The sequence below is a fragment of the Lonchura striata genome, chromosome 5, assembly GCF_046129695.1.
Source record: "Lonchura striata isolate bLonStr1 chromosome 5, bLonStr1.mat, whole genome shotgun sequence".
In the NCBI taxonomy this organism is placed as follows: domain Eukaryota; kingdom Metazoa; phylum Chordata; class Aves; order Passeriformes; family Estrildidae; genus Lonchura; species Lonchura striata.
The window spans coordinates 18,641,368-18,667,728 of NC_134607.1; the positions used below are offsets into that span (position 1 = coordinate 18,641,368).

Genomic DNA, 26,361 nt, shown 5'->3' on the forward strand with positions numbered 1-26,361 from the left:
AAAGCTGAGGAGCCAGAACAGAAGAAGATGATGTTTCAGACTGCTTGCCAAGTCTGTGAGTGGGAATTGTGCACAATGCTAGTCTGTGCTCAGAGACACTGGAGATGGGAGTTACACAAACATGAGCTTCACTGTGTGCTCTCAGTGCTCCCAGATTTATAAAATTGTGTTCATCTATTCTCATTTGCTGTGACAATACCATCACCAGGAAGCAGATAGCAGATCCCCTGGAAATGAACAGCATTGTTTATGAAGCAACATACACATTAGCATGTGGCAGAATTAGCTCCTAATATAGCCTTATTTTTACAGGAAAGACAAAAACCTATTTTAATGCAAGCTTATTTGGCTTCAGAAGAGTTAATGATCTTCTAAATATTTTTTAAAAAACCCAGACCACCAAAAAACAACCCCACAACCTCATAACCAAAGTGAAAATAATGCATCACTGAGACAGACTTACTGAAGGATTCTGAGTAATATTCCACTGAAACAGAAAATGTGCCTATTCAGAGAAAAAAGATGTGGTGCACGGAGAAGGGGACAGCTAAGTCCTGACTTGCTGCCAAGCTTTCCCTGCCCAGGTAGGGATAGTACTGCTGGGGCAAACATTTTGTGAAGAACACAAATCCATGGGGACTTCTAGGGAAGGAATCAGCACCCGGCAGGAGTTAGAGCAGAAAGGCACAGCCTCCTTCACCCTTCTATCTGTCATCAGTGTTTCTTTTTAATAAACCAGAATGACTAGGGAAGAAAAAAGACAATATGCTGAGCTGGCACCATTGTTGAATTATTAAGCACAAACATAACCTTGACTTGTTTTCAACTTAAAAAAGTTAAAAGCTGAATGAATGCTTCAGTAACAAAACCACAACAAACTCTGCAATGCACATGGACAACTTCTTCATGTGGAGGCGTGAAAGTATCTGACTTGGCCTCCTCACACTTCACTAGTCCACCTTCCTCTTCAGGAAATTTTCTGGAGCTCATGTGTACACAAACACATTCACACACATGCATGCATAAACTTACTCATATAGAAAAATGTGAATGTCACTCCGTACTCACAAAGCTCAGTAGTCAAGTTAATAGATTTAAACACACCCAGCACTCACCCAGCACTCTTTTTCCACTTAATTCCCAGCAGCCCAAAGGCCAGGAGTGGCTCAGGAGAGGGGTGCTGTGGTGAGCCAAAACTACTCAGAGGTAACAGGCCAAGCAATGTCTCCACTTTGCTTCAACACCCCTGCCTTCACCCCTTCCACGATGATTAATTTCTGAGGACAGAGCAGATGCAGAAGAAAACCCTTTCAGGACACAGGAGGAAACCCTCACCTAGGGTTGAACATGGTACATAAAACCCCACTGGTCCCAGTCTAGTAACAAAGCCCTGCAAATCACAGCATGCTGCCCTCTGCAGACATGACCCCTGTCTCTAAATGGATTTATGATTGTTTGCTGTTGTTCCTTCTAACTCCATTACCCCTGCTCCCCCATCCTCCTGGGCAGCAATTTCCATGGTCCCTGTAACTGGATACTCAGACTCCTTGCTAGAAGGTACTAGAGAAGTACCTTCTCTCCTCTCTCCTTTCCCCAGGGCAATGATGCTGTCACGAAGGCAGCAAGCTCAGAGAACCAGAGCAGTGCTACTCAACTTGTCATCCTGGACACAAAGATCGTGTGTGAGTGAGCCAAAACTGTGTTTGTTTTTCCACAGATTAAGAAGAATCACGGTGTTCCTTCTAGTACAGTACTGACCTGCCTGGAAAGAGGGGGTGGTTTGATGTATGTTTTCCCCCTGGACGCAAATAATATGGCAGATGTAATTGGCAACATATTGTGGACCTAGCAGAGGTGTAATTTATAGTTTTATGGCTTTCATTCCACGGTGTGCTTGAGCAATCTCTCTTTGTAGAAAATGAAAAGGGAAAAAAAACGACTGACGCAGAACAAGGAGAGACGTTCTTCTCGCACTCTCTTCTAAAGATAACACCAAAAGACTGAGGCACAGCAAATTAAAGTCAAGCATGTGAAGCACAGCAGCTGCAACTTTCTCAGCGCCACTGTAAAAATCAGGATAATCGCCACCATGAAGGGACAGGCTTTCAACTGGTGCAAACTGGCAGGGCTCCACTCGCTATCAGCTGACGCTAAAAACAAGGTCAGCAGTCACTCAACATTGTCAATGTCAGATGGCTGCCTGTGCCCTTTGGTGAAACGAGTTGTTGTTAGGGACTGGTTTCCACATCAACAACCAGCCCCTTGCTGTCCCTGAAACACTGCTGGCAGCCTCAGCAGAGGACAGAAACATGGGATAAACACTGATTCACCCCAAAAATGGAGGGGATGAAGGAAGCAGAGCTTGTGTGGATAAAGCAAGGACTTTGGACTCTTCTGCTGCCAGTGCTGCCCTCCTCAGAGGTTACATCTCATCACAGAAAAGGTTTTTTCTTTTTCTCTGAAAAAATAACTATGGAATCTTCTTCCTTACATCCAAAATTATTTTCTTATGTTTGAGGTTTTAAGGGCATGCATTGTAAGGAAAATAACTCAGTGAGTTCTTCAGCATAGTCCAATGCCAAGAAATTACAGGCTGATTGACAGCTTGGTGATGGAAAAAGGTGTCTTCTGCAGAAAAGTAATTTTTATTACAAATTTTCCTGTACAGTTAATGCAAGAAAAACACAATCCTAAATTTCCTGAGGACACAATAAAACTGTGCTGGTGGCATGTTGTTTCTTTCAAAAAGGATTTTTGCTCCATGGCAATAGCAGGAATAGTAATAAATGTGAATAAAAGTTGGATGGTTTTGTTACAGGAATCAAATTCCTCATTACAGCCTGTAATATGAGTTACACCTTCAGCGTTTTGATTACACAGGCTGACAACAGCTTGCCACAACATCCATGAGGAAACAAGCCAGCAGTAATGGGGTGATCCACACCAGCCAAGCCCAATGCACCAGTCTCAGAGACAGTGGGAATACCCCCGAGGAGCATTCTTGCACTTGGGGTCTTGGAAAGACAGAGGGGCCATAAGCTGCAGAGGGATGGAAAATGGGATATTTCACTTGGGAAAAGTTATCTTAAACCCCCATTCACAGGTCTGACAAGAAACCTCCTGTGCATGGCTGGGCCTCTCATATCACTTCCCTTCTCTGCAGGAAGATCCTAGCAGTCACCTTTTTGAATTTTGCATGGAATGCCCAAGGCTGGCACCTGGTTTCTCATCTTTTTGCACTCTGCCAGGAGTAGAGGGAGTGAGGATACTTGGCATGAGCAGCTTCACCCACTGAGCATTCCTGGTCACCTAAAGCCCAGCTCAGCAACCTTACCTACATCACCAAAAATTTTGGCTGGGCTAAGCCAAGTGGCAATTCCAACTGAGCTGATCCTTGCCCTGGCATGGGTGCAAGGCAGGCCTCTATTAGCCAGCCAGGATGAAGCCAGGATGCCACAACAGCTGAATACATGTCCTGAAGAGTGTAAGCCTAAGTTTTATATCGCCCCCGAACACGGCAAATCTCTGGGCTGGGAGCAGAATCAGGGTTGGGCACCATGCATTAAATAAAATTGACAGTTCCTTACTTTAATAATGAGTTTAGTGCAGTCATTTAAAGCTCTCACAAAACTGATAGTACCTTGATTTAATGGGGCCTTCCCTGTCCTTGATATGACTCACATAACTCCTCATAGCATCTACATGAGCTGAAGTAGGTAGGGTGCAGCCAGGGGACAGTGTTAAAACAGCTGGAATGACTTTTATTTAAAGACTTGAGGTTTTTTGTTCCTGAGAACTCCTCCCACGTCAGCTTTCACTTAATAATAATTTAGCAGGTGCTATTTACAATTCAGATGGCCCTCTTCTGCATGCACACACAAATCACGCAGCCGCCTCACTTGTACTTCTAACAGGTTTCAGGAAAGCAAATGAGGTAAAGTTCCTTATCCACCCACGTCACCCCAAAGGGCAAAAAATACACTTTGGGGACTAAAGACGGAACAGTTTGAAAGTCTCTGATTTTTTTTTCTAGTTTACTCCCAGCACTTACTGCTGATTTTTAAGTGTGGCCTTTGAGGTGGCGGGAGACCAAGGCAGTGCCCTGTATTAAGAAGTCAGAGCTTCTGCAGTACCTGCAGAGCTGCCAGTGCTCTGTAACCAGAGGCTGCTTCCTGGCTGCTGCCAGAATGGCAGTGCCTGCTTGAAAAATACTGTAGAAAGCACATGGAGTGTGTTCAGCATATAAATGATGCTCGCAACAGAATACTGAAATAAGTATCTTCCACTTCTCCCCAGAGAGGCACAAGCCTACAAACCCATATACATGCCCAGGCTGAGAAGGCAATGAAAAGGGGATCTGCCAGGTATGGCTAATGCAGTGTACCTTCAAAATAGCCATGTCTCAAGCACAGCACTCTTCTTCACAGTGGCCTCTGTGTGGCTCCTTTTGAGGCATTGACCCCAGCACCACTGCACTCTCAGAATCTCCTGAAAATTTATGTCCCTGGAGGCTACACAAATTCTTTCCCTTGTGCTACCAAATATTTGGACACAACCTCAAAGCCAAGCTCAGACCTCAACAGCCTCAGCTCCTTCCTGTTCCTGGTGAGCCTAAAATGTCAAGGGAGCCCTTGTTCCAGGTGAAAATTTCCCTGCCTTCCTGTTCTGCTTTTCCTGTCCTGCTAGTAAAACCATCTCAGGTAATTAGTAGTTTTCTAAATGTAGTGCACAGCAGTTCCCAAAGATGTAAGATGTGACAGAGCACGTCTCCTGCACTGCTCCAGACCTGGATTCACATGGCTCCAACCTGCCAAGTTTGATCCATGTCTTATGGCCAATTGAAAAAGCAAGACTTCCCAATGCACAGAGTAACCATAAACAAAGACAAATGGACAAAGCTAAGCATCCATCTCCTTCCCTCTCATCCCCACCCAAAAAGCATATCCCTCCAGTGCCATGGCCAGGGCTTTGTCACCATCATCATCTTCAAATCCCTTATCTCCCTGACACCCCAACTGCCCTCCTATATATCCCTCTCCTGCATTTATAGCATCAACAACCCTGCCTCCTGTTTCATTCTGCACATGACTTTCCTTTATAGGCATGATGAAAATTATCAACCAGGACCTACTTAGTACTCTTGAGCATGGAGGTGTTGTAGGCAGTTACTCCCTATCACAGCCTGATTAGGTTATTTTGGCATGTGGCTCAGGATAACTGCTGTTTTTTCTCACAAACCATCTTTATTCCCTTCCTCACTCTCCCTTTAACTCCTTAAATCCAGGGCAAATTACCTGCTGGCTACTGAAAGCTTTCTTAGCTGTAATTTAGAAGTATTACAATTCTTATTCATCCTTTTGCAGTGGGCTCAGGGGCAGATGAACCTGAATAACAAGCTGTGGGCTCTTCAGACATATCCGTAGTTTTAGGCACATGAAGCAAAATCTCAGGGACAAATACATACATTTACATTTGAACACTTTATTACACTTCAGTGAAGACTCTTTCAGGGTCACCTCCATCTCCCACTGGAATGTACTGTAGTAATGACAAGAGATATTACAGATTTCCTCAGTTAATCACACTAGTTTATGTTTCACATTATAGTTAATTAACTATGCAACACCTGAGAACACAGGTTAAAATATACCTCACCAGGGGCTGCTCTGTCACTTCCCTGTAGATGCTACAGTAACTGGACCTGACACAAATTTTAGGTCTTGCTGTGAGAAGGTCCAGCAGTCCAGTCCGTGCTCCCCTGAACTGAAAGATAGCCCCTAGATACTTCTTACGGGAAAACTCAGCACAGTTGGAATAGTGCAAAACTTCTCTTCGGGATACCTCAGTGCTGCTGTGTGGGAAGTAAATGAAGACAGCAAGTGAATACAATTTAATAGTCTCCAGCCTCGACAAAATAGAGTTAGACCCCAGTAAACAAACACCCTTCTGCATATCTGTCAAAGCTGACAGAAAGACTGTCACCTCTACAGAAATCAAAAAATGAGACTGCAAGCGCCCTACCAAGATGTCAAAGTGCTCTCCAGACATGAAGTGAGAAACCTGGGAGTCTGCAGTGCCCACGTCGGGTCTCTGGGGCTTGAGAAGGCTGATCATAGCCCTGCTAGAGGTACCTGGCTGAGCAGCAGTCCTGCAAGCCAGGAAGGACTTCTGGAGTCCCAAGATCAAAATGAGGTGGTGAATAATAAAGATGGAGGCGGGGGCAGCACCTGAAAGCCTCCAAGGTCTGCATGAGCTTGTGAAGGAACTTCTGCACAATGTAAGCATAAAGAGATTTTAGGAAAGTTGGTGTCAGTAAAGTCAGAAAGAAGTTTTACAAGCAAATGATCAGTTCTCCTCAGAGGAGAAGAAAGTCTGCTTGGGAGTCAGAGATGGAATGAGAAAGAAAGAAAAAGATGAAATCAGAGAGGTGGGATTGACAGAAGCCCTGCTTTGAAGCTTTATCTTTGGAGGACACTGAAAGATGTCTACTAAATGCTTTGCTGAAGAAATCCCTCGTTCAGATTTCTTGGAGAAGGCCCAGCAGAGCTGAGGCAAGTGTGGAATGCTTGGCTGGGGCTGTGCTTCAGGCTGCTGGGGAACCCACGAGCAGCACCACATCTGTTTAAAGAGCTGAAGACTGCGGCAACACCCACAGCACCACTTAAGATAAGGCATGACATGATGAGGCTCCTATAATGCCATGCTTGAATGAGCTCCTGAAGCACTGGGTACAGCCAGAGGAGATGGGGAAAGCAAGCTACCAAGGAATATTTCCTCATCCTCAAACCAAAATGGAACCAGATGAGTCCAAAAGCAGTTACTCACATCAATATGCCAGGTAGGACTGTTTGGCAACACCACATGTGTTCTGGGCATCTTCCTCCTTCCCATTTGTCCTCCACCATCACAAAGTGGAACAAACAGTAACCATGGCATTTCTACAGCACCCAAAGCTCCCTCTGTAGAACTAAACAAGACAGTCTCTGCAGTAAACATGAAACTGGCCACAGCTTGCCTTGCAGTCCAGCCTAATGTCTGGATCCTTACATTTAACCTCCCAACAGGTCTATAAGACAGGAGCCTCTAGATTCCAACAAGCTCCATCTCTGATTGCTACCTGCTGACAGAGTTACACCTCAAAAGCAGAACTGAAAGAAGGATGGCCTTGGCATGGTTCTGCTTTCGAGGCAGCATGACTCAAGTCACTGCTGTTCATCTTCCAAACAGGGGTTGACCACAGTACCCCATCCTACAGGAGAAAGAGAAGACTTTCTCAACTTTCCTGACTCCAGACTTCAGTGGTCATCTTACCTGACCCTCCATTATCTTAGTTCCTGGTAAGGGTACCAAGGCCTCTCAAAATAGAACCAAAACAAATCATTTTCCTTTGCTGCTCTGGTTGTGCTCCCCTCACACACACAGCAGTGGCACATCTGTGGCTTCCCACAACTGCCTAGTGGAAAGGATCTTGTGGCTTTTTCCATGATGGCTGTCTCCCAACCTGGATGACTTTCCATCTGTAAATATTAACTTTGCAATGTCAATGACTCCAACTGGTGTGTAAGTGTGATGAAACCACAGGGAATGGCTGGCATCTTGCATACCTTACTTGTTAGAAACAGCACTACTTGTGAAAGCAAGTCATGGGCAAGGTTTACTGGAGTCTCTGGCTGAGCCTCTCACAGGATTTTTTCCTAACTGTTTTATTTGTGAAGAGTCCACTGAACAACATTTAGCCCCTGCTTTGTTTACAAAATCTGAAACTCAGACCAAGCTCTAGCTAGCTGAAAACATCAGTTTGCCTATTCACAAAGCCCCTTCTTTCAATGCATTTCTATCAGGATACAGACCTGTCGGAGAGAAACAAGCCCCTGGTGAGATCTGGATGAAATACACAGGATCTGTCCTGCAAAGGAAGATGAAGATGCAAGGAGAAAGGTGGAGAAGCTGGGCACAGGGCTCTGCCAAAACAGAAAATTGACACAGACTGATTTGTTGATCTCCTGACAGCCACATACCACCTTCAAGTAGGAATAACCAAATACAGGACCTACAGTACTCTCAAACATTGAGCGTGTGAGGTATTTTAGGAATTGAAGAGAAAGAATAGTGCAAGTTGATCACCTGACTTCCAGTTTACAGAGTTGCAACAATTCTGTAAATAACCTGCCTTCTCATCATCATACCTGACCTGCAGAGACAAAAGCCTTCAGTTCCTCAAGGAAGCACCTTGAGCGTTTTTCACCTTGTCTTCCAGACCTTTGGGCCAAGAAAACATCCCCAAAGTTACGGCCAAATAGTCAGAAACCTATTCTTGCTGTCACCTGTGGCTTTTGGTTTGCATTCCAAAGTAGGACTATAAACCCAGAAACGCATGATGTGAAACAGGCTGTGAGCTGGGACCAGAACAAGCACAGTAGGACTGAGCCAGCTGGCCCAAAGCAAAAATCACCATGGAGACACAGGGTGCAGGATTGGGATGTGGACTCATTTCTCCCCAAAACACCTGTCTCTCTTGGTCCATTCACCTTTGAAACTGGTGAGTGGCTCTCATATGAGACAGTTATAGGGAGCTGCTGCAGCCTCCATGAGAACACGGTGTGTTGAAAGGTTTATCTGTAGGAACCAATGATTCTGTTTGCTGTATTTGGGGTTGGACTGACCTCTGTCACACAACACACAAGGTCACAGTCAGGCACACATAGACATGTAAACACTTGCATGGCCAGATGACCCATGAAGGCAATTAATCTGATAATCTCCAAGGAAATGAGTGATGCTACCCCAAGCAATCCCACAGAAGTGCCTCTGGACACCTGCCTGCCCCACTGCTGGCTGGCTTGCTGGGGCTGGTGCATGCCTGATCTCCCACTGTCTTCACATCAGCTTCACTTCCAAGCAAGGTCTAATAGGACAGAGGCCAGATCAGCGTACAGAGAAGAGGCCTGTTTGGCCAAGGAAGGACAGCCTAGGTGATGTACAAAGCTCTTGCTTACACAGAAACCCCCCCCAATTTAGGCATGAGGATAAACTACATGAAGGATTTCAGAGCCTTGAAGAGTAAACATCCAGAAGCTCAGGAAAGGCTATCTACTTGAGAAAGGAGGATATAAGGCCCTTGTGTGTGATGAAGAAACTCAGGGACAGTACTAACAGCCTACACCCCCTCAAAGCTCTAGAAGAAAAGAAATCAGTCCAAGGGAAGTCATTAAGAGAAACAAAACAATAAAAACCTCCACCTGTACCAGTAGAACTCCCTGGCTACCATCAATCTCTCCTCCAGGTTTCTCTTTTGCGCAGGATATGATTATTTATTGACATATGTATTTACTCAGCTCTGCAGTGCTTAACACCATGGCTGCTGGGCTTCTTGCACTGTCAAAATTAGAGCATGACAGAAGGGGAGTGAAGCTAAACATGGAGATCCAGTATGACACAGGCCAAATGCCTTCTGCAGTGGGGACCCCACAGCCAGCCCTGTCCAGCCTGGACAATAAACACTCCCTTGGTGTAACTTTGCTCCAGATCACCCAGTGCTTTCGAGAGCCTGCACAGCACCCTGCAGAGACCCAGGCACCAGAGCACACCTCAGGCCCTGTTCAAGTGCTGACCATGAGTACCTGCTGTGTCCTGCTGAAACCAAACCTGCAGAACCAAAAATCCACAGTAGAAAGGAGAGATGGCTGCAGATGACAAACCAGCTGAAGGGGCTGTCAAGCCTTCTTCTTATTCCTGATGCTACATTTAAGAACTGATGTGTCACTTTGCGCTTCCAGCAGCATGCAGCCACTTGCCCAGCCTCTTCAGAAGCATCTTTTTGGCACTACTACAACTGTTTTGCAGCCATGTGCTTTCGACTCAGAACATTCAATTATTTCCTTTTCCTATGCAATGAAATGAAAGGATTCAGCTTAGATGAAGTGGGACAATGAGTTCAGAATCACTTATGTGTTGGTGATGTTGCAGCCAAGCTGTCCACAGTCACACCTATGGGTTTTGACTAACGATGTAAGGGAAGTCTGGCCAAACTGAGTAATGGGGGAAAGAAGTTTCTGGGAAAATAGGTTGTGTATGATTTTCTCACAAGGAGCAAATATACCACTGTTTCCACAGGTTCTAGGAAAAAAACATATTAGTAACAACTTGTGGTGAAATCACAAGAGCCTTCAGGAGGTCCAGGAGAATACTGGACATGTTAGCTTTGCCATAGTCATAAGAATAACTAGAGGGTAAAACGGCCTGAGGTGGGCCTATGGGTTTTGTTAGAAAAACTGTGACACTCTCAGCAAATGAGAGGGGGAAACTGCCATTAAAAAAAAAAAAAATAAATAAAACAAAAGAAAACAGCCAGGGGAATTTAGTACTAAAAAGTCTTGTGAACTTTCATCACATCTTATGTACTCAAAACTCAATAAAAGCTTTCCAATATCCATATGGATGAGAAGTAAGAAGAGAGAGACTGAAAACTAGATTCAGCAGAAGCACAATAACTGTGGAAAGAGTTTCAGTGGTAAGCAGCAAGTTTACACCCAGTATGAATGCCCAATTAATTCCATGTTTGCAGTACTCCTTTGTGGACACAGTCCTTGGTTTTGGTCATTTTTCATATCTGAAAATAGCCCCACTTCCCTCTTTAGTCCTTCCTGGGCTCATGAGAGACTGAAATGAGTCACCAGAGGATCAGCTGAGTCATTCAGTCAAATCTTGGAAAGCAATACAAAATGAGTGGTCATCACATCCTCAACTAAAATGTGGATGACGGCAGCACGCCTAGCAACCCACCATGCATTAGGCAGAAAGGGTTGGAGACCAGTGACACTATGAGCTGTTACTCTGAGCCACGCAGAAGAATGCCTTGAATGAAACTAGGACAATGCAAACAAGAGCTGACAAACATGGCCAGGACACAGCCCAGTGGAAAAGGAACTGGGGTGCTGGTTGACTGGCAGATGAACATGAGCTAATTGTGGCTCCAGGTGGCCAAGAAGGCAAGTGGCATCCAGATCAGAAACAGTGTGGCCAGCAGGACCAGGGCAGTGACTGTCCCTCCATGCTTGGCACTGGTGAGGGTGGTGCACCTCAAATCCTGTTCAGTTTGGGACGCTCACTACACGAAAGACACTGAGCTGCAGTATGTCCATAGAAGGGCAGTGGAGCTGGTGAAGGGTATAGAGAATAAGTCCTATGGAGACCAGCTGAGAGAGCTGGGGCTGTTTAGTCTGGAGAAGAGGCTCAGGGAGAACCTCATTACTCACTACAACTACCTGAAATTGTAGCACATTAGCAGGGCGTCGGTCTCTTCTTCCAGTCAACCAGCAACAGGACAAGAGAAAATGGCCTCAAGTTGTGCCAGGGCAGATTCAGGCTGAACATCAGGAAGAATATTTTCCCTGAAAGGGTGGTTAAGCATTAGAATGGGCTGCCGAGGCAAGTGGGGGAGTCACTATTCCTAGAAGCATTCAGGAAACTACTGGAAACTACTGGACTGGCACTCAGTGCTATGGTTTAGTTGGCATGGTGATGTCCAGTCACAGGCTGGATTTGAGGATCTTAGAAGTCTTTTCCAGCCTTAATGATTCTATGGCCACTGGTCCTGCACCTGACACAAAACCCAAAGCCAGTTTCCCCATTCCAGAGGCATTAGGAAAAAGGGGTGGCCATCTCCATATTCCAGATCACAAGCTATTCCTAGCCCATTTTCCAACTTCTATGAACCGAAGTTCCAATTAATTCAATTCCTCTAGCATATCATCAGATCTTAACAAAACCTATTTCGATATGCAATCTCCTTGACAACCAAATAAATGTGACCTTTCAAGAACACAGGTCCATATTTCATTTTTATGTCTATTATCTGCAGAACAAAAAGGAGTGGGGCAGTTTCTTTTGGGTAGAGAAAATGTATTTACCAAGCAGGTTTTTTATGGTGATTACAAAAGTTACACAATCAAATTCAGGACAGTTGCTCTCTTTGTGCTGTCATGGAAAAACAACCCCAATTTGCAGGGGCTGGGTTGCACTGCACAGCTGCTCAGGGAACCCTGTTCCACAGCTCGCTGTCACCCTGCAGAGCTCATGCCACAAGCCACAGCTGAGTCAAGCATGGAGGACCCTGAAGCACCAGGGGGTTACAAGAACAGCACAAGTGGCACATCAATAGTACAGGTCCCTCTGTGGCTTACCCAGAAAATCCACAGGCTGGAGGCTCCCAGAGACACTCCTTTCACCTGGCCAAGCACCAGCAAATGGTGCTCAGGGACTACATGCGAAATGGCACCAAACAGGTTTTCATGAAACTACTCAAAATTTCCCAACTAATGATGTCACTCTTTTGTCTTGATTCTTCCCGCCAGCTCATCCCTGGGTTTCAGCAAGGCCATGATGCATTCACCTCTCTGTGCCTCTTCTTCCAGCCCTCTGAACCTTCACTCCTCTTTCCTTTGCCAAAAAAATAAAAAGCATTTAAAACAAAAAAAAGGAAAAAGAAGAGTTGAAAGGTTCAGGTGGGCATCAGTGGATGATGAACTCCACAAGACAGAGTAACACCTGACATAAGCAGGCATAACGGGTATAAACTGGTGTAAAAACCAGGTTTAAGTGAAACTCAGTTAAAAAGATACAGAAGCTATTAAAGTATCTAAAATCCATGGGGCTTTGATCCCAGAGTTATAAGAACTTGGTATTATTTAGTCTTTTAAAGGCTCAGTAGTAGAGACTCCGAGCTGTTGAAATGTTAACTTATTCCATGCTCTGCAGAGACAGAAAATAAATGTGAAACTGGATCCTGACAGCACCATTAGATCCCAAAATTGACCCTCCCGCTTTCTGGTCTGCATGCTCCAAAGAACATGCTGTTCCTGTTTTAAAAAATAAAGCCCAAGCAAGTGTTCTCATATCCTCTCCAGTTCCCAAAGCTAAGGCAAGCAGCTCGTTCGAGTGGCCCTCCCACACACTTCACCCTCTGGGTCCTGGCACTTGCAAAGAACTCTGCACTGGCCCCACGGGCTGGCCTGGCACCAAGCACGAGCAGAGCAGCAACCACAGCGCGCAGCTCAGCACGCTCGAGCTACAATAAACCTGTCAGACTGCGCGAGACATGAATCATATGGACTGCCACAACAGCAACCCAGCGTGTGCTAAAACAAACAAACAAACAAACAAACAAACAATCCTAAGACATCTCAAAACACAGATGTAGGTAAAAGACACTCTTCTGAGGCTGCCGGTGCCTTTATACTACAAGGCTTCCTGGAAAAATACACTCTTTCCTGACTTGTGACAACTCAGAAATGCTTTGGCAGAGCTGTAGTAGGGAGCCACGGGAAAGCAGGATCAACAGGACTCACTGAGAAACTGGACCCTGACCAAGCAAATGCCTGGGTTTTCCAGGATGCTGGAAGTGAGAGAAAACACCAGTAGCAAAGGCTCATCAGTCACCGAGGGATGTGGCTGCAGAGGCTGCTCAGGGTCTTTTGGAAAACATATCTCCAACTGCAATTAGTCAGCTGGAGGTGCTACTTCTCACACTGGCTAGAAAGTTACACAGGAGAACAAGAGCATCTTTTCCTGCTTAAGGTTTTCCTGTAGTCCTTGGTACAGCCATGAAACTGAAGTATGGAAATCATGTTATAACTGCACCTGAGGGACTTGCATGCTGCCTCTGTCCTTCAGGGCAGCCTTGGCAGTGGATGACTGCTCCATCCATGCTTGTGAACCATCAGGGCATACCATTTCATACCATGAACCTGTGACTACACTTTGGATGTACACGTATTTTTCACTTGTATCACCGCAATACAGTCAATGGGTATAGTGACCATTTCTCCATCCTGTTTTCCTCCCTGCTATTTAATGATCTTGAGGTGTCGCCTCTTAAGCCACAGACACCCCTCACTTTCCAACCACCAACTGCAAGGCTGTGAACCATGAGATGAATTAAGCGGAAAAAAGCACAGGGAGAAGGTTTATGGCCAGTCTGTTTGCTTTTCCTGGCAGATTCAGTCAGAGACTTCAGCTTTTCCAGGTGACAAGTGTCTTCCAAGACAGTGTCTGCATCACAAAATATTCTATAAAATCTTTATTTGTTCCCCTAGGACTGCTGGCTAGACCCTCACACTACTGCCACATGTGCCTGTGTCTGAGTTTAAGCACATGAATTGTCTGAACTGACTTCATCAGGACAACTCACACACTGAAAGCCCACTACATATGCAAACTTTAGCAAGAACAGTGCATTAATCATCTGCCCTTGGGTTTTGAAAGGGAATTTGTGTGGAAAAAAACCCAAAAAAGACCTCCATAAAACTTGTGGATACAATTCAGGTATCCAAGTGATGCATTAATCTAAATTAAACCCCTCTCCTGCACTCTCCCTTTTAGAAAAGCAAGTTCTTCTCAACAAATGTATAATCTGTAGTTAGCTGCTGTTAACTGATTTCAAAAGAAATCCTGTGGAAGGTGAAGTTTCCAGTACCTGTGCCCACTGCACAAGCAGCACACTCAGAAAATCTACATTTGGTTTTCTTGCAGATTTTTCCTTCCCTTCCTTCTCCATGACTAGCAATATGCATAGAAAAACATTCTCTCTGCTCCTGACAGAGTGGCTGCTGCGGCTGCTGCTGCTGCTGCTGCTGCACGTTCTCCACCTGGAGTGAAAATTCTCCGTTGTCACGGCAGCCAACAGTGATGTCACAGACCGAGTATTGTGATTTCAGCTGGAAAAGGAGCAGCAGGAGCAGATGAACTCTGGAAACAAAGATATTGTTTTGGTGTAAACAGCCTTCACAGAAAAGAGGGGTGAAAAAAGAAGGAAGTATATATAAACATCTGACAATTACAGTTTTCTTGAAGAAGTAAAAATATATGAAAAATAGAGTTCTCTCTAGGCAAATATCTCAAAGGTCCAACTAAGTATCAAGGAATTGTCATTTTGTTTCTGTTCTGTTAAGAAATTAGACCCTTTTAGGTTTTGAAATACAGGTTTTCTATTATTTTCTTTTCTTACTTCTGTTTTTAAAACCTTGTCTAGTCATTGTCCCAAAATAAGCAATCAGCATTGCTGTGTAATGAAATAAGTCTCAGGAAACAATGCACGTATTTCCAAAGGTTTCATCAATCCAAAGGCAACTTGCAAATACTGATGTCTGTCTTGACAAACCTTTCTGAAAATTCACATGCAGAAGAAGGGGGAAATACTGGTAGGACTTCAGTTACCACCTTCTCAGGGGACATCACAAATAATAAGCAAAATTTCCCTCCCCAAAGTACCCTAATGACATCCTAGCTTTACAAAAAATTATGCTTGAATTTTTTTTTAAATATAAACTTGCCATGCACAGTCAAAATTAAAAAGAAATATGAGGTATTTTAAAGAGAAATTCCATGGGGAAAAGCAACTGTGAAATAGCCAAACATCAATTATGAAAACCACATCAAGAAGAGGCTCTTATGCACAGGCTGAAGGGTTTAGGGATTTCAAGAAAATGTGCATCCTAGTTTGACTCATAATGTAGGCAGAGAATGAGCAACTTTCCTCAACTTAAAAACAGCTCAGTGAGTATGTAACCCTTTAAAGTCACAGTATCTGTACAACTTTCCTGTTTCTCAGAGCTCCCAGCTGATGGCAATCTTTGCTCTCCATGCCCAACTGACATGGGCAAGCTTCTGAGGTGTGCACCACAGGCACCCCAGAGCTTGCTCATTGGTGCCACTATCACTATCCCAACTGCAACCCTTCAACCAAAGCCTTCTCCTACCCTGCTGCTGCCCATCATACAACTCAACAGGCTGTGGGCAGCACTGCTTCCTTCCACCTGAGCAGAGAACACAAATGGAAGGAAAGCAAAATATAATGAAGTGAACAAAGGCAGAAGGATTTGGGGTTGATTCTGCCTGTGAGTCAGATCTGGATCATTTTCCCAAGCTTAAAGATTACAGTCTCATGAGTGTACCATTTGGGACTTCCACAGGGCAGGACCTGGGAGAAGGAGCAACCAGAGCTGGGAGTACCCAGGGTAAAATCAGGAAACACCTTCCCGCAAGACCCAAAGAAAAAGCAATGGCATGAACTTGTTCTTCCTTAAAATAATTTGCAAGTCTGTTGGTTTGTGGCACTGCTGTTTAATGGTATAGAGCATTATTAGAGAAAAACAGCATAAACCAGACAGTTGTCATAAGGGAAACAAGATATCTCAGTTCATTTGTGTTATTCCTCCGACTCTGAACTTCTGTCTTGAGGGTCACACTTGCTCCTACACAGAATGTCTGGCTAGAAGGCTTCACCAATTTTTCTTTCTGATGACAAATGGCGCCAAACGCTTTCCTGTCTCTTCTCCCAGGAGCAACAGCTGTTTATTGTTCCTCATTCCCACTCTGCATGACCAAGAGATAGGTGAAAGCAAGACTATTTAAAGCTGCAAATCAAGAATGCAAGACTTAGGAAAACTCAGCTTTATGGCTGCCTGTGCAACCTTCAACCCTCTTTCTTGCCTGTGCACCATGGCAGAGCTGTTAATCACATAATCACAGGCTATTTTTCCACAGGACCTTGGCCTCACCCAGTGCAGCAGAATCCAGGGTGCTCACCTGGTAAGCACCCAGTTACTATTTCATCTTCTCAGTGCTGTTGGAGGTGCGGCTCCGAGCCTCCTTTACTGTGTACCTGCCACGCTCTGCTCTGCAGATGTAATTAGTAATTTACTCATGGCCTTTCCTACAGTATGCATCATTAGAGTAACTGAATGTTTCACAAACATAAAGGAATGTATTTTCACACTGCCCTTACAAAGTAAGACGCTGTATTATCTGTATGTCATGGGCAGGGAAACAAAGCACAGGGAGATTAATGTGAAAAGCTTCCACTAGTTTTAAATGCTCAACTGAAACTCTTAGGTACAAGTCCTTCAGAGATATGTTTTGCAAGTTGAAGCTGTGGTGACAATGATTTTTTTGGGCTGATGCTCTCAGAGATAGCAGAAGTGGTATTCCTGACACTTACACCATTCAAATTTTACTGGGTTGTTAATGTGGAGGCTTACTTTCTCATTTCTTTGTACATTTGTTATATTTAACATGCATCAAAAAATACAAGAGAGGTACAAAAGAGCTGTTTTCTAAATACGCATTGTGAGGCAGGTAGCTGGGATGGAAAATTTCTGCCCAGATAGTTTAAGTTCAGTAAAGTTGTGAACAACTGAAAATGAAGGTCTTAAAATAGGGAAGCTGTTGGGTGGCCTCAATGGCAGGTCATTGCCGTAACATACACTTTTTTTTCTCTTCTTGGTTGTTGAAGAAACAGATGTTACACTAACACAATCAAGTCAAACTGAAATGCAAACTGTAATTAGAACTTTATTTTATATCCTGGTTCTGTTCAGATAAACAAGATCCATTTATTTTTAAATTTAATGCACAACAAAGTCTTGTTAGTCAATTCCAAACAGGGACTTCTGCTTAGACCATAAGCCCCACCTTTCCTCCTGTTCTCTCAGAAAGAGAAAGCAAGTGTCAGGCACTGCAGGCAGCGCTGGTCATAAGCTGGATATAGGACAGGCAGATGGACAGTACTCAGAGGTAGTGAATCTTACATTGGTATAAACTGATCCTTCCTCTGATTATTTGCAGGGAGATTCACAAATTCCTATAAGATAAAAAAGCCTGTCTGAAAATTTCAGGCAGTGATTTTATCTCTGCTGACACCGGCAAAGAAAGACAAACAGACAAAAAGACAGACAGTGGGGGGGTGGGAATAATTCAACCAACTGCTGGTGCCAGCCTTCTTCAGAGGAATGAAGTAATTTTAGAGACACTTCTGTAGGAGCGTAAAATCCAGCTTTGCAACTGTGCACAGGACTTGAGACACCCAGACACACACAGACACCCAGACATAGACACAGGACAACAATGTGAGACAATGTGGGAACTGGCAGAACTGGTTCCTCCATCACCTTGTGACCATGAAAGGACAACCCTAGGATAACTCCTAACAATTCCTCTTTACCACCCAAGCTGTATTCCTGGCAAATGGTATTATGAATAGTTCTTTCCCCTGATACACACCATATCCACACGGAGAGGAACACAGACCAAATTTCTCTGTCCTGCACTGAAAACTCTCACCATATATCCCTGCTTTTGAGCTATCATGTCTCCTGACTGCACTAACTTAGACTAATTTAGTATTTTTAATTACAGAGGGATTTACAGCACTGCACTACAGTGCTCTCTTTTATTATACCCACTGTTTCTGCTGAATCTGGGTACACTCTACATACAAAGTTGCACATTAGACAAATTACACTGCACATTAAGTAAATCTCTCTCTAGAAATAGGATTAGATGGAGAGGCAAATCTTTCTCATTCCTAGTGCATAAATTAATATCTATAAAATCAATATAAAGAAAGAGCTCCATATCAATTTATGAAAAAAAATAGTCTAAACATACTCCACAATTAATCAAATTTATCTAGGAGACTCATTCTTCTCCTATTTTGCTTAATAAATAAAACAGCTGGTCCAAGGAATCAGGTCAATCAGTGTCTGGAAAAAGCCCCATTAAAGCTGCTATATAACCTAGTTTCTCAAGCTGCATAAGGCATCCTAATATTGAAGAGGCAGAAGTTCATGCAGAGACAGCATGGATGGCTCAGCTTCTGGCCCTTCAGGGTTATGGAGGACATTTATCACAGAAGATAGTAGTAAGTGAGGTATCCTGCAAAGATCTAAGGAGATCGGCTCTGAAGGACCACAATAAAGACAACATGATGCATCCAGACTTGTACATAAAACATAGCTAGTAGTCTTGGGCACCTAAATTCAGGTCATCCAAAATAAGGAGATGGTAAAGGCCCAGATTTTCACATTTGCTCAGATCCCCTCAAAGCTAGCCTAGCCCTGCTAGCACAGTGGGTGATAACACCTCTTCTCAGGGCACTCCACAGCTACATGATTCCATCCCTCCCATGTCATGTGGGAGGGCAAATCCAGCAGTGCCCAAAGCTGTGGGTGTATTTTGCGGGCACAGAGCCTATTCCAGTGCAGGCAAAAACCCCACAGCATCCGCCCTCCTCCTCCTGCACAACACACAGCACACAAGATGCAATGCCCAGGCCCTCCTCACCTCAGAGAACGTATATTCAATACATTTGAAAGTATTTTGGAAAGGGTATCAGAATCCACATCCTATAGAGATAAAAATGGAGCCAGAAGAAAGTGACTTGCCTAAGCTTTAAGAGCAAGGCAGCAACAGAACTGGGAAATTAAACCTTCTGGTCCACAAACCTAGGTTTTAGCTTCTTACATAAGGATTCTCTTCCCTCATTAAAAAACTAAAAATGGGAAAAGAGGAAGGAATATTCTGTAGACAGAATGAACTTTGTCCTCAGAGGACTAATGACCTGATATACTTTTTTTCCCTCCTCCATTTCCCCTGATAAAGTTACAGTAACTTCAAGGACTATCCTTCCTTGGTCTGCTTTAACCTAGTGTGTCAGCTCAGCATCCTTTTCCCAACCATCTGAAGCCAGAGACCATCCTTCCAAGAGAGGAGATTACCTTCTTGCTTTCAGTCTCTCTGGACATCCTTTCAACATCCTGGACTGAGACTACTCTGCTTTCTGCATCGTGTTGAGGGACTCCAAAGTCCTACCCACTCATCCCAGGCCGTAGTACATGGCAGCCCGAAAGGGTACCCTTGAGGTAAAACCTGGTTGTTCTCTATTAATTTTTCATTTCAAGAATGGATCCAGGGAAAGGAGGGAGATATAGGTCAGAGACTTTGGGGGCTGATTAGTAACTCTATACATCTTCCTTCCTTTTTTTTTTTCCTCAAGTCTTTTTTCTCTTCCAAATTCAGAAACAGAGGGCTTTCCCTCTGTATTTCTCATTTACTCCTTGAGCATCATTGGTATTAGTCAGCAAACTCCTGCTATTTCCTCACAAGTCCCTGACACTTGCAGAGTGACTAACCCTCTCTGCACACACTTCAGTTCTAATAGTTGCATCTGCTTTTATTTCCTCAAGAAAAATGGATCTCAGTGTTGCACATGCGCAGTTCTCCCTGTGGTCACTGTAAGGGTAACAGGTCACTCCCTGTAAGCTCCTGCTGCCAGGAGGCTGTAAATGACACCATTTTTCATGCACAGATCCAAAGAGCCAGGAGGTGATGGCAGGGCCTGCCTTCAGGTCACTTCATAACCCACCATCACAGTAGCAGTGTCCCTCAAACTAGGGAGAAGTTAGCTCCTGCTCCAAGCACAGGCATGTGGAGAACACAGTGGAGGAAGCCTGAAGCCACCTGGCTTCTCTTCGCAGCCCTGGTCTGTCAGGTGACACTGCCTTTGCATTAGCCTTTCCTTCCTGGGACCAGGAGTCTCTGCCCCTGTTACGGTGCCTGGTGCCTGACACGACGTGCAGAAGGCCTCAGCTGGGCTTCTGAGACACGAATACAGGGTGAGCGAAAGCACAGCTTCTTGTGACTCAAAGACACCTCATCAGAGCATGACAGAAGGCTCCTCCTGGCCAGGTGGGCTTGTACAGGCTGCCCACCCACAGCCACACTCACAGAAGACCTCGCATGCAGCTCATGCTCACGTAGGCATACCCACAGACCTGCCCACACTGTGCTCTCGGTGCTGCGCACACAGCAAGTTCATTGTGTCCACCTTTCCAGGGTGATGCCAAGAGCGCGCAGACCACTCTTCCTTACATCCAACATGCAAAGAGGACATCTTGTCCCCAGGGCAAGGCCATGCCTTCAGCCGATGGTAGGTGCTACCTGCTGCCACCCACACAGGAACAATCCACATCCAGAGCAGAGCCCATCAACAGGGATCAGTGGGAAGGCTGGTGAACTTGGTGCTGGGGAAGTTTATTCCCCATTTAACCTTGACACCCTCACCCTGGCACCCACCCTGTTCCTGCCACCCTTACCTCCGTCCCCATGGTAGGAGAGACTTCTGCATTGCTGTGTAGAGAGGCATGAAAATAAACCACCGGCTCCAGTGCCACACTCCCTCCTGGCAGATCTGTTTCTCTCTTCTTAACTGTTTCCAAGTGCCTGGCTGTTTTATAATCCCCAGTGAGCATTCCCTTAACTCCTTCCTCACTGAGTCCTTCCACTCTCCCTCGCTCGTTCTCTTCTAAAAGGCAGAAAAATCCAAGGCGAGGTAAGGGGTAGGGAAAGCAAAGGAGGGGGCCTGAATCAAAGAGGGAACATCTGAATCAAAGAGGGAACATCTGAATCAAATTGCACATATTAGTCATTTCCCCAGCCTTCTCTTACACAGACAGACTGACTCTCCTGTTAATGTGTTTCTTTTATTTTTTCCCATGGACATTTGTGTACCTCAGAAACTTCTTTGCTAATCTCCTCCTGCTTTTTCATACCATGAGGTCATATGCTTCTGCTGGTAGCATGACTTTAAATCACACAGCAACTTGCCCTTTGAGGTCTGAACAGAAATCACTGTCTTAGATCACAAGTAAATATGAGTTGATGGCTTCAAGCCCAGTGTCACCACCACACCACTTATGCATATTGCAAAATTCAAGAATCAAATGCAGTGATCTTTTCCCAGTGGAAAGGACTTAAATCACTGCAAGGGCTGTGAGAGGATTGTGTGGAGGAGCTTGGGCAGAGGAACACATCCTCCCTGTTTCCAAGACGTGGGACTCTGCCACTGCCCTGAAGTGACCTGCTGAGAGCCACACACGCTGTGGGTGTTAAAGGCGTGTGTGCTTGCGCGTGTCAGTGAGTGCAGACAGCGGGGCAGGGAGCCACTTGGCCTGAGATATTTTGGGAGAACCACTGGTCATGGCTACACTTGGCCAGTTGCTGTGTGCCAGGGTGTGCTGGCAGCACAGCATGGGGTAGGACAAGTACAGTGACCCAGCAGCTTTGGATTTCATAACCACGACTACGTGCAAAGCGACGTCACAGAACGCTCCTGTGTTGACGCTGCTGCTGTGAGAGCATGAATAAAGAGGACGGAGGAAAAAAGCATCTGTTTTCACATGTCCCCTCTCAGGTGGGAACATGACACCTGCAGCTGGCTGCTGCTCTTTCCCAGAGCCTATGGCTGCTTCTTCCAGCATCTTGAGGTTACCCCTGACAGCTTCCACTCAAAAGTTTACTAAGGTATCTTTTTCCCTGACAAAATGAGCTATTCTGTCACACATGGCTGGGCCGCAGGGCTTTTAAAATCGGTTCTGCTGATGTTCAAAGGGAGCAGCTTGCTGTGCAGAGGAGTGGTAGAGTTAATAGCAGTAGGATCAGCACAAGCTCTTACCCTGCCATCTGCCTTCAGCTCAGCCAGGCTTTCTGCTGAACAGCCAATGTGGGCTGGGGCCACTGGAGTGAGCAGCAACTCACTGACATGAAAGACTGCCTGGGTTAGTTGTTTAAGAATAAGATTACGAGCACAGGAGTCCTATATAGTGCTGGTACTGACTCAGTTTAAGGATTTCATGGGGATATTTAAGCCCAGTTTTCCAAAGAAGTCTTTTATTTTGCGCAGGTGGGTGTTTATGTGACAGCTTAAAAAAGCCCCATGAATTGATGACTCCAGAAACAGGGGTCATCTCTGAAACTGCTATGATTTCTTCTTTAGTCAACCCCACTAGAAAACAGGGATAAATTACACTTAACTGTCTCACTCCCCTGTAATGTTTAAGTCATTTGCACTTACAGAACTCTGGAGGAAACACAGGAAAGCCCACAGGAATGGACAGGGATGCCTCTCACAACTGTGGGTCACAGATTTCTCTTGTTCTGCCTTGTGGACTTCTTTAAAGTGCTGGCCACTGCCAGCAGTCCCTGACAGAGGCTGCTCAGCTCTGTTCCTGCTCTCATTCAGATTGACAGCTGCCTCAAGAGTTCTCCCTCTTTTTTAATAATAGAAGAGTTACTTAAGGCTTGTGGATGACCTGAAAGTACCAACTCCTGACCCACTACTCAAGTCTGAACCTTCCAGTGCAACAATGAAGAGCAGGGCTTGGTCCCCTTGAGGAATGGTGAGGGCAAAACAGTTCTGTAGACCCATAACAAAATACTGAGATCCCCTCTGATGCCATATCATTCTGTGGTAATACCCTACAGCAATTTAAAGGACTGCTGCAGCTGATCTCCAAACCCAGGAGACAGCTGGAGGGAGCAGCAAAAGGGTGCTGGTCTGGAAGGAAGATGGGGGATCTGTGATGAGTGAGAGCACAACCTGCCTGATCCGAAAGTGAAAAGAACAGAGAGGCTCCTCCTTTCACAGATGGAGGGAGGAAAAAAGCAAGATGAGCAAAAAGCCTGGACTTAATAATGAAAAACAATAGCTCATCATTTATTTTCATATCCTCTCACTAATGCTGGCATAATACAACAGTGGAATTCTTATGGCATGCATGTCATGCCTGCAAATACCAAGTGAATTACTTCTCAGTGAGGCTATGGGCTATGGCACTGAGCAGCACATTTGTTACAAACTATTGGATGATGAATGACAGTTCCCAAATTCCTCCTTCACAATGCTACTTGCATTAGTTGTAATTTAATGAGTGTGTGTGTGTGAGAGAGAGAGAGAAAGTTTTGGCTCAAACCACAGAAATAATACTGCCTGCTGCTGCTTCCCACTGGGTCTTGTATTAACTCGCACCACCTCCACCTCCTACTTCTCTACCTCTTCCCTTTTCACACCTATCCTCAGGTGCTAAAAGTCGTGTCATGAAATCCATCAGCATGGCAGGAGAGCATGAAGAAGCTCCCAAGCACATGCATTCCTTCTGGCTAAAAGGTGGGAGAGGACACAAACCTCTCCCTCTTCTCTGCCAACACTCATAGCAGGATGGGGTGGTTCCTACAGCAGCCAGTCTCTGTGTAGACAGACTCTCCTTTGGTTTTCCACCAACTCTCCTTTGGTTCTTTCCTCCCAGGGAGCCAGTGCAGGTGAAAGACACCGAGCTGGCAGTTCTGGAAACAGAGCATGAAGCACACACTGCATGGCCTATGTTGGTGCAGAGCTCCCAGCACACACCCTTGCCAGCATGGTTCTTGTGCCTTCCCAGAGGGAACAACAGCAGGGTAGCCCAGCCTCATCTTCACCTTGCAGGCTGTCTTAGCTGATTTGTTGCTCTTTTAAATAATTTTGAGATCTGGTAAGCAGACAGTAAATGTGAACAAAACTTCTGCTAGGGGATAAGGCCTTCAACAATATAAATGTGCCATCATTGGTGACCCCCAGCAAAGCCAGCAATCACTGCCATGCTGCCTCTTTCTGAACCCTTGGGTAGATCTGTACCTCCAACTTCTTCAGGGCATAAATCAAGCCACTTTTCTTCACTCCTTGGACCTTGACACAAAAGGGACAGCCACAGCAGCAGGGGCATCTTGCAGATCTCTGCCCTGGAAGGAGCCTGACTGGCCAGTGTCACCTCCCACTCCTGTGGCAACCCTGCAGCAGAGCCTGTCCCTCTTGACTTGACAGGACATTTATCCATCAAATGACCCTGAACATAAGGTTCACACCTGAAATGAGACCCACCGTGTAGGGTCTCATATGCTGGGCCAGAAGAAAGCTGAGAGGTCTGATCTGAGCAGCAGACTTACAAGTAAGTGACTGCAAATCTCACTACTACTCTCCTGGTATATCCAGTCTCTTCAGTGTTTCCTACTGACAGAGCCTAAATGACAACCATCCACAGATTCCTACCCAGTGGAGCATCCAGAATACTCCTTATCCCTTCTGTGCCAAGTGTAATTTAAAAGCCCCCCTCCCACATTTTGCAGTGTTTTGAAAAAAACAAATCCAAACAAAATTTACATGTTTCTGAATCACAGGCATAAGCAAGGGAAGGGAAAATGCCCTTAAGGATTGGAACCAAATGTGTTTGTGCAAATGAGACCCAGGATTTACAGTTACCTTCCAGCCTCCAGCAAGTGCTACAGTCTTAGCTTTGACTTAAAAACAATCTGTTTTCTTGTAAAGTGATATTTTCTCTGCTGTACTGGCCAAAGTCCCACAGCCCTGGCTGGGAGAAGAGGGTGCATACTATGTCACACTATGTGGCCTTCAGGAGCCTGGCACAGGGGTGCTGTTAACTGCTACTGGCCTGCAAAGAGAAGCAGTGACCAGGCTGGAATGATGAAAAGCAGTTGTCAGGGGCAGAACTATAGGGATGAACATACCTAGACAGATGGAGACCTGCTGGACTGCCAGAACAGGCCTGTTACTGCAACAGCTTCTTTGGGCATACAGTACAAGCCACAGCAGTCAGAACTGCCAGCCATGGTTTATCACATTTACAGTTTAAAACCCAACCAAATCCAACACTTCTGCTAGAACCAAGTTCAGCTGAAGGTTCATGGCCCAGCTGGGAAGGCAGAGGCTGTCCTGCCCCATAGTTTCTCTCCTGATAGGCTGTTGTGGCTCAGGAAGGGTGAAGCTCAAACATAGCATTCAGTGTCACACTTCAGCTCCCTTTAAGCCTTCAAATTAGGGCTTACACGGTGCTTAAATGCAGCCTGTCCCAACACAGGGCTGGATTTCACAGCTCTCATGTGCTGCTGGGTTGCCACTTCCCACTGAAAAGGGGATGAGTGCCCTGCAGGCAGCCTGGCAGGAAGTCCATCCCCCCAGATACCCTGAGCAGGGGATGGGGAGCACCTGATCCTACCAGCCCTTCCATATCCCTGGAGGGTAAAACAGGAGGGTTGGGATCACCAGGACAGGTTTCTGTTTCCCTTGCCTCAGCTAGCCAAATAACTCCCAATATCCATCTTTTCAGCAAGCATTTTGTGGTAACTACAGAGTGTTTTACCTCTGTGATCAAACCTGTGGTCTTCTTCCTCCACATCTCTGCTTCACCCCACAGCTCAGCCTGAGCCCCAGGGTGACCACAGCCCACGGGTTGGGATGCCTGACATGTAGCATTTGAGTTCCCACGTGAAGTCAGCATGTTCTCGATACACGGCATGCTACGTCCTTGGCCATGAACACCTCAGGTGGGCTGGGCACCTTCCAGCAAGGACAGCTGAATATGACAGGGCTGGGCTGGGGAGGGGGTGGCTGCCAGGAACAAGAGAAAGGACACAAAACACACCAGGAGAATAAGAACCCCTTCCCCTTCACAAGCCCTGCAATAACAAAAAGGCAAGAAGGAGAGGAGTACCAACCACAACAAAACCCAAATGAAAAACTATGACCTGCAACTTGCTCCAGTGATGCCATGTAACAACTGTGGCTAGGAAAAACACTTCCTAGCTCACCATCAGTGCTGCCACGAGCATCTGCTTTATTGTACATAGTATGAAAAGCATCAGACATCCCCACCTGAAATCATGCCCTCTCCTGTCATTAACTCACATCCCATCTTCTTT

The 26,361-nt window shown here is 45.4% G+C and overlaps 1 protein-coding gene across 4 annotated transcripts in view; it reads right to left on the reverse strand.

Annotated features, from left to right (window-relative positions):
• The window catches only part of HIPK2 (homeodomain interacting protein kinase 2), a 127,171-nt gene that overhangs the window by 86,716 nt on the left and 14,094 nt on the right, over window positions 1-26,361 (reverse strand). Inside the window, exon 1 of one of the 4 annotated variants that reach the window (XM_021536513.3) lies at window positions 20,931-24,341. The exons of the other annotated variants lie outside the window; for them this stretch is intronic. The gene's annotated coding sequence lies outside the window, so the exon portion shown is untranslated. Of the gene's footprint in view, window positions 1-20,930; window positions 24,342-26,361 lie in introns of those variants that run through there. 4 annotated transcript variants of the gene reach the window in all.